This window comes from Girardinichthys multiradiatus, chromosome 21, assembly GCF_021462225.1.
Source record: "Girardinichthys multiradiatus isolate DD_20200921_A chromosome 21, DD_fGirMul_XY1, whole genome shotgun sequence".
NCBI lineage: Eukaryota > Metazoa > Chordata > Actinopteri > Cyprinodontiformes > Goodeidae > Girardinichthys > Girardinichthys multiradiatus.
Genome location: NC_061813.1, coordinates 14,198,790 through 14,214,777, shown reverse-complemented (window position 1 = coordinate 14,214,777; position 15,988 = coordinate 14,198,790).

Genomic DNA, 15,988 nt, shown 5'->3' with positions numbered 1-15,988 from the left:
AAAAGCAATGTCTGCTTTGTTTTCTTTTTGATTATGGCATAAAATGTGCTGTCGTGAAGAAGAAAATGCAAATGCAAATAGGATGATTGATTACTAATTTTATTTATGGGTCAAATAACGCAGCCGCATTCTTAAAATGAAAAAGCATTTCTGGAAATGCTTTTTCATTTTCAAATTTTACATTTCAAATTGAATTTTGGTATCTATTTGCTGGGGTACATTTTGAAAAATAAATCTCAAATGTCTTTTTCTTTTTCATTTTAATTAAGTGAAAGAATGAGCAGTCTTGAAGAAGAAAATTAAAATGCAAATAGGATTATTGATAACTAATTTCATTTATGAGTCAAACAATGCAGCCACATTCTTAAAAGGAAAAAGCATTTCTAAAAATGCTTTTTCATTTGAAATATGGTAACGATTTGCTTCCATAGTTTCACGCTTTGACATCTTTCTGCACGAACACAGCATGTGCCGGTGCTTATCAGTGGAAAGGTTTTAACAATGACTGGAGGAAATTTTTCAGCTCCAGGAATTTTCATTCACAGGCCTTGATCCAAACAATCTTAGACCCACCGTTCTTCCTTTCAACCGCTCCAACCAATCATGTCACAGGATCTTGGCTTGTCATTTCAGACTGCTTGTAATCAGCTCATTACAAACACCCTCCCCTTCCCCTATTGACTCCCTTCCCCTATGCTTCAAAAGTATCCAATACACTACGCTGCAATTAGATTAAATTACTAAGTACAACCACCATACGACAGCATTATGGCGGCAACATGGGGTTATACTGCTGACTCCCTGACAGAATCATTATGCAGTTTGCAAACCGGTAATATTGTCTTTTTGTTAATGCCGGTTATTTGAGGAGGAATATCTGTACTCTGCCCATTAAAAACTCTTTTTAAAACTCTTTTAATAGAAATTCAAGATCTTTCACTAATGCCCCTCAAAAATAAGACTTTGCAATGTTCTCGAGACAAACAAAAACCAAAAATAAAACTCAGCGGCTGAAAAAGAAAGAATTATATGTCAGCCTTTGGAGGTACAGTTTGACATTTAGGGAAATACACTTGAGCATTTTCTAAACACAACTTAGAAGGGTGGATTATATTTAAATAGTGATGATTTCTCAGAACAATTGACTTTACAAGTGTTGAAAGCAACTGTATTGTTAATCTATATGGCAGTATGCAGAGCTACTGATTGGTTGAGCTGGTAAATGTTATATAATGTCTCCAAGGAGTAAATATTGGGTTTAGAAGAAGTTGATATATTATGTTATTGGTCTTTAGTTGTTTAGATGATGGGTACTCTTAAAATACAATGTCAAAGTTTCAAAATGTCCATAGGTTGACCACTGTATTAAAAAAAATAACAATTCAAAAGCTAATTTATTTAACTAATTCAGTTCAAATGTAAAACTCAAACAATCGTGGTCATTAGCACCTTCCACAAACAGGGTTTAAAAAGATGGTCACTGTGAAAAAAGCTGGCATTAGGTACGATATTCTAATATATTAATGGAATGTTTAGTGGAAGGAAAACATGTGGTAGAACAAGGTGTTCAAACAATAGGGTTTAACATAGCTTTGAAAGGATTGCAAAGCAAACCCCATTCAAAAGTTCAGGGGTGATTCACAAAGCATGAGCTTCAGCTGGAGTCCAAGAGCCACCACACGAGATACAATTGTGGAATTGCTTGTGTTGAGGCTCTTCTGAACCTTCTCAACAGAGATAACATTATAGGTATCTTACCAGAGTTGCTGAGAAAAAGGAATGGTCTGTAAAAGGCAAGAAAAGAAGGAAAAAAAGGTATTTTTTGCATTTTATTTGGAATTTAAGTTTCTAAGGTCTGGAAGAAGACTAGAGAGGCACATAATTTAAGTTGATGGAGATCTAGTGTGATGTTCCTCTGATATTTTTACTTGAGATGCTCATGTAGTTTTACTTTGGCTCCAGTTTTTAAAAAAACACACTGGAGGATGTATGTGACTATCGAGGTGAACAGTTCCTAGCATGCCTGGGAAAGTGGACCAGAACATTACTCTAAGGTTACGTTCACACTGCAGGTCTTAATGCTCAAATCTGATTTTTCAGAAATCTGATTTTTTTGTGTGGTCGTTCACATTACTTGAAAATGTTGTGGCTCTGAACTGACCCGCATTTGCATAAGAACAATGTGAACGTCGTCAAGCGCAGCACAACAGTAAACACGGAGAAATAGGTGTTATGGTTCAACTGCACAACAGAAGCCATTTATTGTCAGCGGGTGCTGTGTGGGAAACAGGTGAATAAAAGGAGAGTGAAATTCCGTTTTAGGGAGATCTGACTGCCAGTTCAGCACAACAAACTGTTTGGATGCGGAGACACAGCCAGCAATGGTGGAGCAGGGATGTTAACAACTTTACAGACACTGAGGTCGAGGGCAACTTTTAATCATATATGTCAGCACCTCTCCTCTCAACTCCACAGGCAGAAGACTTGATGCAATCCAGTGTATCGGACTGCACCAGGGGGCAGATCATCACATGCTCGGTAATCTTGATAGCATTTTAAAGTCCTCTGTTTGAACGGTTGTTTACGAATTTTACAATGCAAACTAAGTCTCACATCCAGACGGTTCCTATGAGCCTTTCAATTAGGCTTGAATAAAGTTTTATCTCTGTTTATAACGAGCTCTATGATCTCACTGCCTCTCCACTGTGCAGTACTATTCTAGCCCCCCGTCTGTTTTGCTAACCTGCTGGGTGGCGCAAAATTGTGAAGAATGCGACGGAAAGTGACGTCAAAGCCACATCTAAAGCGCCTTGGTCTATCCCACCGGAGTCACTTTCCAAAAGATCAGATACGAGTCGGATTCAGGACCACATATGAATGGACTTCAATTGTGACTTGAAAAAGTCAGATATGGGCCTGATATGAGCGTTCACACTTGTTTTAAAAAGTCTGACCTGGTCACTTGACCCCAGAAAAATCTGATTTGGGCCACATTTGCCTGCAGTGTGAACGGGGTCTAATAGAGTTGTTGAGGGGTCAAGGGAGTTGGTTGTCCAGTCAAATTCTGTTTTGTGGATCTGGAGAAAATTTATGACCATGTCACCTGAGGCATTTTGTAGGTCGGCGCTGTGGGGGTACAGGATGATAGTGATGGTGTGAGGGCCGATCCAGTCCTTGTACCCACATTCTCAGCATCAAGTCAAATTGGTTGCTAGTTAGACTCTGCCAGGGTTGCCCCTCATTCCCCTGCCCCATTTGTGGTGTTCATGGACAAGATCTCAAGACATAGAGGATGTGTTTGGGAACCTCAGGTTCTCATCTTTGCTTTATGCAGATTGTGTTCCTGCAACTCAGTCACATTTTATTTCATTTTATTTTAGGTGTTAATCAGTTTATAATCTAAAACATTACACAATTAGTAGAAGGGTGCTCTGTGATTTAAATGAGAATATTCCTATTCGGTGGTCAAATATGTAATGATATTATTTTTACAGTTTTCATGAGGTTTTGACATCTCTGTTTCTGTCAATACTAAATCCAGTATCAAGTATTACCAATCGTCTCTGATTTGGGTTATGATTTGATCTCAGACCATTAACAATCCACCAAAAATCTAATCTTACCTTCAGTCTTTTTCCCCTAAAAGCCAAATAATTATCTTGTGATGTGAAGTAAGCATGCAACAAATTTCAAAGGTCAGAGGAGGACTTGAAAATGCTGGTAACTATATGCAGATAAAGGGTTTGCCAGACACTGGATCGATCTTCTCAGCCAAGGGGAATTATATTTTGGTCATTTGTTTAGAATTACACATGGATATTAAGCTTCTCTCTTGACGTGTAAAGATAATATGAAATGCAGGAAAAAATCTGCACTACCTACAGAATAATACCTGCTCTCAAAAGACATTTGGCATTTTCTGTACAACTAGAGCTGTGATATTTTTATTTTATTTTATTTCAATGACTGTGTTCTGATGTTTTGGCATAAAGATAACTAAGGTGGACTCATGGTAACACTGAACCTTTAGCTAAAACTGATAATGCACATAAATTAGCCACCTGGTTCAAAGTCATCTCTTAATTGACAGGTGTTCCAAACTGGAGCCAGCACCCGCTCAGTTATAGAAGTTTCCATTAATAAAGCAGAGACTAAAGTCTCAAAAATTCGATGCTGACCTAGCAACAACTCATTGATTGACCTGTGGAGAGAACTTTTTTTTAATAAGATACTGGCATGAAGACATTAAACCAACTGATAATGTTGTGAACATCATGCTTGAAACTCCAAAACCAGTTTCAAAGTCCTGTTTAAGATAAACAATAAAAACACAGTGCATCAACATTACTAAAAAGTTAGATTAGCACTTGAGTAGCAGTTGTCATCAGAGCCAAACACATCAATTTTACTTTCATTAGGTCGTGAAACATGTCTCCAAAAATTAAGGGTTTCGTCCCTGGGTGCATTTGCTAAGTGTAATCTGGCTTTTTAATGGTTCTTCTGGAGAAAGGGCTTCTTCTTCAGGGCTGCATGGTGGAGGGCAGTTGATAGCACTGTTGCCTTGCATCAATAAGGTTCTGGGTTCCAATCCCAGCCTGGAGGTGTTCTTAATGAAATTAGCAAGTTCTCATACATACAAACATATAGCCACCAAAGCTGTTTATGAATGTTTTTATTAGTAGTCTGAGAAATGAAACTGTGCTGAGTCTGGAAGTTGTAAAGCATGTTTTCCCAAAACAGAAGATAAGCAGACTAAGAACAATTTTAAAATGCACACAGGTACTGCTCACAACAGGAACCATAAAATGAAAAAAATGTGATACCATGACACACTGAGCAATTTTCGTTCATTCAAATCTCTGCATTGTTTGAGCGTTTACTTATTTATTGCTTTGCTAAGGTCACACTAAGTCAGACAGTGAGTGGTCTCAACTTTATTTGAGTTTATTTTCCTTTCAATAAATAGACTGAGAGGAAGGCCCGCTCTTCTGAGGAGATAGGATCCTCCTGGCTTGTTCTTCGGGCTGACCTTGGGTGCTGCAAAGTAAAAATCGATGCTTTTTTCAGGGGACAGATGACAGTGTTCGCTTTCTGTTAAGGCGCTGTGCATCTACACGAGACCAGAGTGAGGAGGAGAAAACCTGTTAGTCAGGGCCTGACAGAGGTGGGTTAATCTGAACAGACAGCTGCAGACACAGACACAACAGTGTAGATAATACAGTATAGGTCAGCAGTAGTGGCAAATGTAGCTTTATTTATCGCAAATCAATCCTCAGTTTCTTGAAAGAGGAAGCACATACAAACAACCTTTTACAGCTCACAATTACAGCTGTGATACTACATATTTTAAAGGTGGTTGCTGTCTTTTCTTCTAGCTTCCACTGTTTTGGGTCCATGTTTAGCTATCTCTGCTTAGCACTTTTCACAGAGAAGCTTCACCAAAGCCCCTCCATGCTATTATTCCAGCAGGAAAGAGCAAAAAGCAAATAAACTCTGCTAAAAGTTTAAGGACATGCTGTCTCTGAAATAAAAATAAAAAACGTCAAAGATTAATAATTGTATTGCTCTAACTGGACGTGACAGCATGTCTTGCTCAGCTAAGAACCTTTTAGTCATCCACTAGCTTTAAAAATCAATCCCAAATTGTTGTCTTTAGGAATAATTTTAACAATAAAAATAATTTAAAAATATTTTCTAGAATGTGTAAGCTGTTTCAGGATGCACAACCATTCAAAGATGGGTGATTTTAGTTTTGATGCTGAACAATGAACATTACAGAGAAACACTGAAGGAACAAAACTCTGTGATTGGTGCTGGTCACTTTGACTCTTTGCCATTTCGTACCTCTGCAGTTGTGGTTGTTTCAAACACCACCTTTTCAGGTACAAACAGGGTTCGCATTTTATGCCGACTGTGTGTCAATTCATGTCTGTCGGGGGTATTTTGGAATCCATTTTGACAACAATTTGACAACCACAATTAATTTAAAGGTATATGACTTTAATAAATAGTTTTATTAGCAGGGGGTTGCCTATAGTTATTTTAGTTTGATTGGGGGTCTGTAGTATTATATCACAGCCAAATGGCTTAAATGGGTATCACAACCAAAACAAATGGCGGATTGCAATGCACATTTTTTAGGCACCAATACACAATGACATTTATTTATGTGATATTGGAGCATTTTTATCACAAATTATTTACATGATAAAAACTACAACAGAAATTGTGATTGCATCTGAAAAAAATGGCATAAACAATACAAGCTGTTAAAAGCTGCATCTTACATTTTCTTGAGCCTTTTGTATGTGACTGAGTCAAAAAAAGACTAAACGACTGAAAAAGCAGGTAATAATTTTAGTGTTTTAGACTTAAATGGTACAAAACAATAAGGAAACCTCAAGCAACCCTCAATTACAAATAAAGAAAAAACCAAAAGCTATGAACAAAAAAGCGACAAATTTACATCATAAACATTATTTTTAATGCACTTAATGTAAATTGATAAATAAAAGGAGTATATAAATGTGGCTTCACCTCCATTATCACGTTTGTTGCAGCATCACAATTGTAATCACATTTTTACTGTCAAACTGAGTTCTGCAACAAATGACTTTGGGAAAAATAATCTTTAGTAAATCATTGACTTGCTGTTAATTACAAAACCACTTCCAGTTTTATAAAATAAAAGCATTTTCTGTTTGATTCAATCTGAAATTTGACATTAACAGATTATCAGCCATCTGGATATTAACCTAGTATTTTCTTTAAAAAAAAAGAGTGTTTGTGACCAAAACATTACTAGATACATTTTGCAAGTTTACAACAGCAGTTAAAAGTGGTTTGTTACATGTTCAGTTGAATGTTTAAAAAAGAAAAAAACATTAAATGTTCATGTGATCTACAGATGGATACAGATGAGGCAATTTCTGTCAGACAGACTTAATGTAGAGTGAACTGGGAGGTGTAAATTAGAACCTATCCTTGCAGAGGGTTCTGGGAGATGCTGGGGCCTATCTGATTGGGGGAGAGGTGGGGTACACCCTAGAAGGGTCAGAATCTGACAAAAACAATTAAATTAACTATTTGATGCAAATAAATCCTACTGAAACACAAAAAAGATTAGCCAAAGGGGTCCAGTTCATTAATAAGTGATGACCTAACATACTGTAATCTATTATATTGGTTTTATAGAAATCTTCCAGTGTAATACATCATATCAATTGATTATTCCAGTGTGAGATACTTCTAGATGTAATTATAAAAGAAAAAAAAAAAAATCTGGATATGTGCTGATATTGTTAAAACATTAACTGAAGTGTTTTAAAGAACTATCACTTCATCCATTATATGAGTCCTTTACCTCCATGTGGTTGTTTTTCTCTGTGGTCCCCTGTGATGTCCCTTTGATCAACTCTGTTACTTCAAATTAAATTCTATTGACTGGTATCATCACATCTGTCCCTGCTCAGAAGAATCTGTTAAACAACTGCCGCAGCCCTGTGCTGTAATTGTCCCTGTTGTGTCTTTTGTATTCTGGTGAAAATCACATCTTGGCAGTGTTAGTGGACACAAGTGTGCTACTGTCACATTTAATGACAGACTGATGGACAATCCAATGGAATTACACGAGATAAACAACCTGTACTTTTTATTTAAAATCCTTATAGTTATTTCAGGTGTTGTATTAAAATACAACTACATATATCACATAATAATTTTTAAAGCCTTTTTATGAATGGAGCTATACTACTGGGAGCTTTTCTCTTACCTAGCTACATTATCGGAGAGCCGCTGACTGAGGGCAGATGGTGAGAGATTTAGCTGTACAGTATTGCTTTCCACCAACCAAATCAGAAAATCCATTAAAACGCATTAGCACAACTGCTAATTGCGAGGCTGTGTCTAATTGCACACATTGATCCATCCACAACCTCCCCCTGTTCAAGTGGAATTGTGAAATTAAAGACCATAAGTGGACAGATAAAGGATTTTGGACCGCTTTCACCCACATAATTTATATATATTTAAATGAGTTTTCTGTTTCTGTAAAACTAAAAGAAGTTTGGCAAGACGGTTAGATATTGTTGCTTAGTTGAAGTGCAACTAATTCACTTTTATTTCCAGAGATAACAAATAAAAGATCAATGTGTAAGTATTTCTTATCATATTACAAATCCAGTCTGTAATGAGTAGTTGAAATCTTTGAAACAGAGTAAAAGTCAAATATAACTTTTAGCTTTTACTTCACCTGACTTTGATTTCAAATTCATTGTGAAATGTTTTGCCAAATGTCACCTTTCATAGCCCTGAGAAAAACTGAGCATCTCCACAATACTGTATGCCTTTACTTTGATGTTCTATTGATAAAGGTCAGTTGCTCCTTGTCATCTTTAACTACACCATAACAAAACATCTGTGGAATTAGCTGTCATGCTTTCCTGAGATGACACTTTGATTATTGAAACTAGGGAAATCTAATTTGGGCCTCACTTGGATGAGAAGTGATGGGCATAAGGCAAACAGAAAGCGCTGACAAAATAAATTTGGAGTAAGATGAAATTCTAGTCACCATCTGGATATTTTTTCCCCATTTGAAATAAGTATAAATGACATCAGAATCAGAATCAGAATCAGAATCAGAATCAGAATCAGCTTTATTGCCAAGTTCGTGCATACAAACAAGGAATTTGACTCCGGTACACTTTGCTCTTTTGTTCTGTTTTTGCATTACAGAATATACAAATTTACAATTTACAATGTACAATATACACATACCTAATAGAAAAGGTGCATTTGCAACATCTGTATGCTGTTGTTCTGTACTTTATTGAATGTTCAACAGAGAAACAGCCTGGGGGAAGAAATTGTCTCTGTGGCGGCTGGTTTTAGTGAACAGTGCTCTGTAGTGGCGGCCTGAAGGTAAAGCTCTGAACAGTTTATGTGCAGGGTGTGTGGGGTATGCAGAGATTTTTCCAGCTCTTTTCCTGACCCTTGACCTGTATAAGTCCTGGATGGAGGGAAGGTCAGCCCTGATTATTCTCTCTGCAGTCCTGATTATTTGTTGCAGTCTGGACCTGTCCTGTTTTGTGGATGAGCCAAACCACACTGAGATGGATGAAGACAGGGCAGACTGAATGATGGCAGTGTAGAAGATGACCAGCAGCTCCTGTGGAAGGTTGAACTTCTTGAGTTGCCTCAGGAAGTACAGTTTCTGCTGGGCCTTCTTTCGAACAGTGTCTATGTGTGAAGACCATCTCAGGTCCTCAGAGATGGTGGTTCCTAAGAACCTGAAGTGGTCCACGGCCGATACAGTGTTGTTGAGGATGGTGAGGGGGGTGTATGGAGGTGGTGTTCTCCGAAAGTCCACCACCGTTTCCACAGTCTTGAGTGGGTTCAGTTCAAGGTAGTTCTGACCGCACCAGTGTACCAGCCGATCCACCTGCTGTCTGTATGCAGACTCATCACCGTCCTGGATCAGTCCAATGACAGTGGTGTCGTCTGCAAACTTAAGGAGTTAAAACACCAAGCCACTATTAAACCATACAGATGCGCTTTAGCATACAATGCTTTTCATATTTCGTCACATTACAATGAAGTACTGTATTATTAAGTGGAAGGAAAATGATAATTGCTTTTCAATGCTTAAAAACAAAAAAATAAGTATCTGAAAAATGTGTCCATTTGTTTCTAGCCCAAATGAATCAGTACCTTCTAGAACCTTCTTTCACTGCATTTACAGCTGCATAGCTTTGAAGGATGTCTTTACTAGCTTTGCACATCTAGGGACTAACAGTTTTGCATTATTTTTGTATGAATCATCTACAGCTCAGTCAGATTGGATGGGGAGCATCTATAATCTTTGCTTTTCAAGTTTTGCCACAGGTTCTCAGACATATTGTACAGGTTGTATGTTCAGGGTTATATCTCTGTGTTTGGCTCCATCCATCTTCTCATCAACTCTAACCAGCTTCCCCATCCATGAAAAGGTCCATGCAGCATGATGCTGCCACCACCATGTTTCAATGTAGGGGTTATGTTTACAGGTTTAATGTGCAGTGTTAGTTTTTTGCCACACATGGCATTTTGCATACATGCCAAAAATATGGATCTCATCTGACCAGAGCACATTGTTCCACATTTTTGATGTGTCCCCTGCATTGGTTACATCAAACTTTAAACAGAACCTTTCATGGCTTCCTTTCAACATTGTTTTTCTTCTTGCCCCTCTTTCACAAAGGACAGATTTATCAAGTCTCCAACAAATAGATGTCCTGAGATTCTTCCACATTGGACCTCCATCTTTTCAGTTCCTCTGTAGTTACAATTGGCCTCTTGGCTGCTTGATCCCTCTCTTTCCCCTGTCTCTCACTTCACGTGCACATCCATGACTTTATATATGTGCAGTTATGTTATAGCCATTCTGTTTTCAGATAATTTATTAAAAAGCACACTTTGAGATGTTTAAAGCAAAGGATATTTTTTTCCAATCTTGCTCTGCTTTGTACTTTTCCACAACTTTATCTCTGACCAGTCTACTGTGTTCCTTGTTCTTTATGATGCTGTTTGTTCACCAATGTTTTCTAAAACATCTGAGGCCATTACAGAACAACTGTGGTGGCATTAAAGGATAAATTATACTGAGATTTTTTAATTGCACTTCTGAAGGCAGTCCATTGCATTGGATTTTATTTGATGGTATCAGAGTAAATGAGGTTAAAAGTTACACTTTCTGATTTTTATTTAACAATTTTGAAAACCATACATAATTTTCCACTTCACAATTGTGAAAAACTACTTTGTTTTGGTCTGTCACATAAAACATTAAGGACTGTGGTTGTAACATTACAAAATGAAAAGGTTCAAGGGCTGAGAATCATTTTGTGAAGTACTGTCACTATAAACCGAGTGAATCTATGAACTAGATTAAAGGCACCCATTATCAGGCTAAACCTGAAACTCCAGGTATACAGCTGTTTTCATGTAACTTTTTTAACGTGTTCCCAACCATGTTGGCCATGGACTAAACATAGCTAGTGTTCAAAGATAAAGAAAAAACAGTCCCCCATACAACAGATTTTTTACCTATCTTATACAATATGAAAAATCACATCAGGTTGTATGTGAACATAATGTAGTTTTACCCAGTCAGGACAAGGTTATGTTGCCTGTGCACAGCCATCACCAGGGGTCATCATCATGTCTCAAGTCAAGTCACATTTTATTTATAAAAAACATTTAAGACAACAGGTTGTCACCAAAGTGCTGAACAATTAAAGACAAAAGCTGAAATTAAAAGACAATAAAACAAATTAATTGAAAAGAATCAGAAAAAAAATAAACGTAAAACACAGAGTAATAAAATACCAAAAACTCAAACTGGGTCAATTCAATTCAATTCAAAAATACTTTATTAATCCCAAAGGGAAATTAAATGTTGTTGTAGTTCATAATGAAGGTTTCTTCAAAGAGCCGTTGTAGATGCTGATGGCTGTGGTCAGGAAGGATCTCCTGTAGCGCTCCGTCTTACAGCAGATCTGAAGAAGCCTCTGACTGAAGACACTGTTGTTGTTCAACACTCGTGAAGAGGATGCTCAGGGTTCTCCATAATGTTCTTTATTTTATGAAGAACCCTTCTTTGCACAATGATCTCCAGAGGTTCCAGAGGAGTCCCCAGAACAGAACCAGCCTTTTTTATCAGCTTGTTGAGTTTTTTTAAGTCCCTGGCTCTGATGCTGCTTCCCCAGCAGATGATGGTAGAAGAGATCACACTTTCCACAACTGACTTATAGAAGATATGCAGCATCTTACTGCAAACACCAAAGGACCTAAGCTTCCTCAAGAAGTACAGTCTGCTCTGTCCCTTCTTGTAGATGGCTTCACAGTTGCAGCTCCACTCTAGTCTGTTGTCCAGGTGAACACTGAGGTATTTATACTCCTCCACCACCTCCACTCAAAAGTCAGTGATAACATGTGTTTTTAAGACATTTAAAAACAGGTGAAAGCAAGTGAAGAAGCCTGTCTAATGCTGGAGGGGAGACTGCAACATGTATTTTAAACACCATGATTTTAACATTAAACTTTCAATCTGAGTATACATATATGGGTCTTAAATCCACAGCTTCAAAGACAATTCACAGCTCACTGGCTCCTTCTTCTCTTTGAACCAAGCTTTTTAATCCCACAGTGTCTTTTTCCCAGCATTTCTCTCACACATTGCTTGTTGCTGCCCTGTGAGTGAATACCTCCAAACTAATCATCAGATCATCTCCACCTGGAACACACAGTCTGCTGCCTCTAGGCTGGGAGACACACCCAGACCTATACTCAGCCAGAGAGGGACAGGGCCTGAAGCTCAGCTCAACACCCAATGAGGCATTTATAGGTCAACAGGTGAATTTTAAAATCTATTCTGTGTCCCACTGGGTGCCAGTGAAAGAAGGATAAAACCAATGAAATGTGTTCAAACCTATTAAATCCAGTTAGGAGCCTAGCTACAGCATTTTGGACAAGCTGGAGACATGAAAGGTAGACGTGACTGACCACAACATAAAGTGCATTTCAGTAATAAAGTCAGGCTGTAATAAAGACGTGGACTAGTTTCTCAAAGTGTCTGTCAAACAACAAGACCTTAGCAGCTTCCTTCCAGGAGCGATCCTATTCTAAAAGTCTTGCACTTGCACCTCAGGTAAAGCCACTTCTCTACATACTCATCCCAGAACGATTACATCATCTATCTAAACCAATGCTCTGCACAAGTACCTCCGTTCTGTCCCCTAATTGGCATGGCAATGAGTGACTGAGGGGACATTACACTACATTCCTAAATCGCAACTCTGGGCCGCTGAACAGGACGCTTAGTTAAAGCTGGTCATTCTCCATCCCTGGAGAGCCAGTAAGGTGTTTGCCACATCTTCTACAAGAAAAGTCCAAGGACATACAATATGCTCTATATGACAGGATTGTTGTATGTGTAGGTCCCTGGATGCAGTGAAGATGGCAAGCCACACAGCATGGAGCTATGTCATGCCTCAGTGTATCTCGCTAATAAGCTGTAAGTAAGAGCCTAAGCTCCACTAACCGCTCTTTCTCTGTATTATTAGCAGCATAATAAGGAAAACATTCAGCCAGATCAGGTTTTCTTTAAAGGCTATAGAAAACTTCCCCACATTACCCCTTGAGCGTACCTTGTTTTCCAGCTTTGCTTGGGACGAGACAAAGGCAAATTGCAGACAGGACTACAGCACATTCCCAGTGAACCAGGGGTTAATGCAATAAATCAATGTGAACTCAAGCTGGCGTAATCAGTCTCATAAATAATGTTACTCAAGGTGAAAAGGGTTAAAAAAAAAAGTTGAAAGTTTCTGCTTTACCTTAATTGTTCAATCAGTTCCTCAAATAAAAAATAGCATAAAGAAAACACATTTTAATTATTATTATTATTTTTTTATCTTTCAGAAAAAAAGTTATATTTTGAAAGAATTGTAACTAATTATTTTTCATTTTTATTGAGGAGCCAGGACTATTGGATTTAGGTAACTAAAAGGATACAAGCAGTTAATATTTCACCTGCATTGCTCTCTTGACACCTAATATTTGTGCACATCAAAGAGGTTTCCATCTTTAAATGGCTCCAATCCTAAAATTGTCACAACAGTTCATGCTAAAGCAAATTTTGTAACTTTTGAACCATCTTCACATACGTTATTTAATCAAATGCCAAAGAGTGTTTACATAATGAAGTAGGTGGCAGGGCACCACCACCACCAATCTTGTGTGAAAGTATACTGAGAATGAAATATGAAAAGTGTTTCTGTTTTGCAGTTACTACATGATAAAAAATTAAACCAGCAGAAAAAAGTATTAAAGAGATTTCTGTCCATTTCATACCATTTATTGTTTTTACACTACATTACTTTTATGACTGGCAATCAATTTTTTATTAAAATTATCATTTGCTACAGCATAAATAAGCACCCAGGACAAATATGATGACAGTTGAAGGTTTTTAAATAAGTGACTGAGTTGTTTTAAGAAAGTTGAAGTCCACTTTGGTTCTGTTCGCTGTCAGACTAGCCGTCAGCTTTAACCTCAGGTTGCAACTGCCTGGATTTACAATAAATGAAGGCACCCATGGAGTTATCTTCTGCAGGTAAGACTATAGATACATGATTTAGAGTGAAAACATTTTTAGCATGCTCTAAATTAATTATTAAAAAAACTAAAACAACTAGGTCAGGAATTAAGCTGAAAACAAATGAGCAGATTATTCACATGCAGATTCTTCTGAGATTACAAAAACAGTTACAGTTGACCCCAAAATTATTAAAACCTTATTTTACTAACATATTTCTTCTAATTGGAAGTAACGTTTGATGTTTCAGAGTGGCCTGGCATGAGTCCTGACTTGAATCTGATAGGATATCTGTGAAGGGAGCTAAAGGTCAGGGTATTTTATTAAGGAGGACTACCTACCTCAAAGACCTGGAGCTCAGTACCAAAGAGAAATCATCAAAATACCAGTGGAGACATGCAAAAAATAATAATTACAATAAAGATTTGTTTCCTTGATTAATAAGAAAAGGTATACAGCACATATGTGCCACTCAAGTACAACCAACCATTGTAGTAAAACCTAGTACTTAACATAATCCTAAACTATGCAAATACGGTAGGCCTAGGTGTCCCACAGTGTGCAGGGTGGACAGTACTTTTTCCTTCTTTCTTCATCTGACAAAATAAGACAACTTCCCATAATTTGATTGTTTAAAGTTTAAAGCATGCATATGCATACTGTATGCATTTATATTTGAAGTTCGACATTTTAATTTTGACTAGCTTTCAGAATACAGTTTAACATGTCCCATTTTGCTACATACAAATGTGGTCTTTGTCCCACATTTTCTTGGTATGGGTCTAATCAACCTGTGCAGACGCTCCGTGCTCACTGATGAAGATAAGCTCACTCCTGCATGCTGAAGGCTTAAAGTGGCTCCAGCTGTTGGATAGCACTACCTACTTTCTGATTAACTCAGCTATAAGTTATTTGACCAGTTTGGGGCACTCGGAACACCAAACCTTTATCCCCAAATAGTTATGTATTCTTTAAATATGGAAAAATATACATGGCAAGATTGTGGGGTGACTTTAAAAGTAACATACCTTGTCCCAACGCCACAGAAAACTGTGATTTGTATACACTTCATCCCAGTTCACATTAGGCAGAACTTTGGCACATCAAATGCAACATACTTAATAGATGTGACAGTATGTTGGCCTATTGTAGACTGTGTAATTTACAAGTTTGCTGGTATGCTGGATTATTTTGTTTCTGGCAAACTCGTGGTGAAATCTTTTGACAATTAGTTTATGTATATGTTCCCTGCACACAAGTCCAACAGTGTTTTAAATACATACACACGCCCATACCATTGGGTCATCACCTCTGTGCTTCGCCATCAGCACTTTGCAATAGTTGCTTTGATCAGGCTCCTGTTACAGTTGCTGGATACCACCTAAGCTAATAGACGGTTTTAATCTGACACTACGATGTGGTTCAAATATTTCTTTGATCAATTTTGAATCCCCAGTTATACCACACGTTCTCCCAAATTATCTTCCTTACTCCCAGACTGTAAGGGGAAAACACTAACCACCACATGACCATCCTGCCTGCAAAAGCAAACCTGAAGCTTACTTAACAATACTTTTGGTACATAAAGAAATGTCCAAAGTATATTGAATTTATTAGGCTCTCAGTTTAAATCCGACCAACTGTAAGCTTGGACACAAACTAAAGCAAAAAAAAGAACAATGCACCATGAAGTGATATATTTCAACAGACACAAGGTACCCACACACGGCAGGGCTGTACTTAAGAGTTTTATTCAAAATGTCATCTTGGCAGCAACATACCTTGTGTTTGTTAACAGAGATAATGGCTCCTAATGGTCCTTGATTCTGGGGATACGATGGCTCAGACTAATGA